Source organism: Arachis ipaensis, chromosome B04, assembly GCF_000816755.2.
Source record: "Arachis ipaensis cultivar K30076 chromosome B04, Araip1.1, whole genome shotgun sequence".
Lineage (NCBI taxonomy): Eukaryota > Viridiplantae > Streptophyta > Magnoliopsida > Fabales > Fabaceae > Arachis > Arachis ipaensis.
In genome coordinates, this window is record NC_029788.2 from 99,758,040 (window position 1) to 99,761,942 (window position 3,903).

A 3,903-nucleotide genomic window follows, 5' to 3' on the forward strand; every position below is an offset into this window, starting at 1 on the left:
TTTAAAATTGTTTTACACACCTGTTTTGCATGTTTGGGTCTGCACCGTCTCATTTTCGCTTTCTGCTTTGCCACCTTTCTTTTACGAGCTATTTCTTCGTTCTGCACTTGTAGAATGGCCATGATGTCGTCTTCTTCATCATATAATATCGCTCCTGATTCGCGTGCCAGCTCCTAGGTCTTTTTATTTTCTACTAACTGCTCCTCCACATCAGTGTGTTGGTTGTCACTTTCTTCCGCATCAGTCCCCTTCCCCTCTTGGCCCGGTTCAGTTTCTGCAAAGGCTTCCTCAATCTGCCTGCCGAGCACCCTACCGGTTCGCGCACAGCACTTATGTGGCTTTTGTTCACTCCCGGTTTCACACCCTGGCCTGGCGCTATGTCTCCCGTGCCTCCCCTCAGTGCAATCAGCCAGCGTCGCACCTCCCTGCCTGCAGCTCTCTCGAATTTTGTCGCATTGGTCTCCCTTTGCTGTCGGAAAATCTGGGATGCCACACCGACACCGGTCAACCACCGCCGACGAGCCATCTTCCCCACCACCAACTCCACTTCCCGCGTCATCGTCAGCGTCAGTCCCAGGGCTTTGGAGTCGGACCGGTCCACCACGTAGTATCTGCCCCCCTGGTTCCCGCCGAGACGCCCCCTTCCGCGACCGTCCTCGTTGGTCGTCACCTGCCTTCGATCGACCGGTGGGTCTCCATGGGCGCCGCAGCCTTCTCCCGTGCAGATCAGATCTGGAGGAATGCGACCCACATCCCCCAAAGGAGACCGACCCGCACCAGATTCCCTGGACCACTGACCCGCAGCTGCTTTCTCGTGGGCTTGGAGTCCTGGGCCCAACTTTTCCTGCCTGCCCCCATGTTGTGTTAGGGCCCAAGTTTTTTCCACAAGTGAATTTTTTGGTGTTACATTTGTGGGCTCCCTTTCCAGCCCAATTAGGTCATCAGTCATTGTTTTTTCAGAATCCTCATCATATAGCATAACGACTCCACCCCCCAAATCTTGCATACCATAATTATCCTTAGTTAATGCCAGATACGTTCCGATTTCCCCGAGATTATGCTGCACATAGTCATTATTCCATTCATTCAAAATTGTATCTGTAATTACAATTCTGCCCTTGTCTTCTTCCTCATTCCGTGGTACCATCAACAACCGATCTTCATCCCGTATCTCTTCATGCAATGACCCTACATCAGAATTCTGCATGATATCTACGTCGACACTCCTGCTTTTGCTATCAGAATTCCTTTGCATACTTGTGTTTTCATCCTCAGATTTTTCGGTACACATTAAATCACACGCCTCATGTCCAGCCTCCTTCACCAGGACGTCGAAGCCTCCCGTACCCACTATGACGTGGACCCTTTCTTGGATGGCATCCATTACGCTCGTGTCAACCTGAACACGACCCACAGTGAAAGAGCTACATATTTCCGTTTCTTTGGCACATCTAACGACTTTTCCCCATTGGCCTCCTATCGTTCTAAAAGTGTTAACTGACCAAGCGTGCAGCGGGACCCCAAAGCATTCCAGCCACACTCTTCGAGTCTCACTATGTTCCGACTCCTCCCAGCGCCAGCGCCACACTCTATGGAATAACTGTAGGAGGCTATTCATGTTAAAATTGTAAGCATCGTCAGCGTTCCGTGTACTGTCAAAAGTCAAAAGTGCTTTGTATGCGCCCATCTCCCGCACCTGAACAACATTAGGCACATTCTTGGCGATCATTTCCTTTAAAGAGGCAAAGTTAATGGCTTTGGTCGTGCCTTCGATAATGCTCCTCTGCAACCATTCCAGATTCTCCGTTGCCACTGCTACTTTCACTTCCTTTGTCCGACCCTTTTCATACGGATCTTTGTCACTTTTCTGTTCCCGCGCCTCATTTTCAGGAGCCTCAGGATCAGTCTCAGTAACTTTCCTACGCGGCTGCCATGTAACGTTTTGTCGTTTGTCTCCCTCCACGCGTCCATTACTTATTGTTACTGTTCCCGACATTCTTCGGTATTTTGCCTGCTCCACAAACAAAACCTTCCCTCTCAGTCTCTGATGATTCATTTCCGCAACAGCCTTCAAAGCCCCTCCTTTCGTTGTGTATCGCACGAACGCAATCATATATACTTTTCCACCTTTTTGTTTTCGTGATAAATATATATCATTGATTCGTCCCGTCCAGTTGAACAATTGGAATAATTCCCTCTTGGATATGTCCTGCGGCAGATTACTCACGAAGATGGAGAATGATTCATTCTCCAGCCGCCGATACTCTTCTCGATTCCAAACCCTTGGATCCTTGTCACGTTCCATATGCCTACCCCTCCCTGTGTTTCCCACCCCCCTCTCTCTCCTCTCTCTCATCTCGATTCACTTTTTGTGGTTTATGTATGGTTCATTATTTGTTCATCAATCCTGCAACAACCCAAAATCGAAGAACTCACACTACCGTTTCATCTGAATCCTCTTTAGGCCTCGTACCGGTTTGCCCCACAAAATCAGCACTCTCTGTATTCACATCATTATGTGATTTGTAGGTTACCAAATTTAAATGATTCTGCTTTAAATTTGCATTAACCTATTCATTCAAAATACTTTTTGAAATTACAATTCACAAACAAGATTAACATCATTTTTATCGTGTGGTAGGACCCTAGGAGCATCTTCATATACAATAATAATAATATATGACTAAAAAATAACATATTAATTGTGCAAATTTTCTACGATTTTTGTTGCGGATTTATATTTGTAACATATAAGTTCGTGAATAATTATTGATGTTATTTTTAAAATTTGCAGGTAATTTATCTTTGAATTTTGTCACAAAAACCTAAAAAATTTACAATTAATTTCATGAAAAATCAGACAATTATGTGAAAATTTGTTGCAAATTAAGCGAACGAAATTTTTACATATCCCAAATATGCAACATAATTCATAAGTGCACGTGACAACAAATTCTACGAGTAATACACTTGTAATAAAATTTGCAACTAATTTTCTCAGCAAATTTCATAAGTAACATAATTTGTAACAAAGATTACAGATAATTTTTGTAGTAATTTTATAGATAATTAATTTATAGCAAAATTCGCAGCTAATTTTTAGCAAATTTTGCAAATAACAAAATTTGCAATAAAAATTGCAGTTAATTTTTGCAGTGTATTTGACAAATAATTAATACGTTATAAAATTCGCAGCTAATCTTAATACAAATCATTTTTGCAGTAAATTTCGCATATAATTAATCCGTTGTCAAATTTGCAGATAATATTAGTAATAAATATTTCAAATAAAATTATCCATAGATATTTTTCAAATGGATTTTATTTGTTAGAAGCGTGAACTTTTACGATATTAACCATGAGAAAGAAACAGGATGATGAATAATTAATTATTGACAATATTCAAAAATTATGTGAAAAGCGGTTTAAAAGAGTTCACAAAAAGTGGAGATTTTTAATTTAAACAGAATCATATAGTGCAAGTGACATATCCTAACGACCAAAGAAGAGAGAGAAAACACAAAAAGAAAGACTTGGCCCCTATTGGTTGCTATATATTGTTACTTTTCTTTATTAGCAAATTAGCGTTCTGACTTCTGATTAAGCAAAGATGTAGAAAGTTATTAATTAAATAATTAAACCAAGAGTAACGCTAAAAAAATGTCTTTCTTTTTCAGCTAAAGTCAGCTAAAAATCATATAGGACATATCCTAACGACCAAAGAAGAGAGAGAAAACACAAAAAGAAAGACTTGGCCCCTATTGGTTGCTATATATTGTTACTTTTCTTTATTAGCAAATTAGCGTTCTGACTTCTGATTAAGCAAAGATGTAAGATGTAGAAAGTTAAATAATTAAACCAAGAGTAACGCTAAAAAAATGTCTTTCTTTTTCAGCTAAAGTC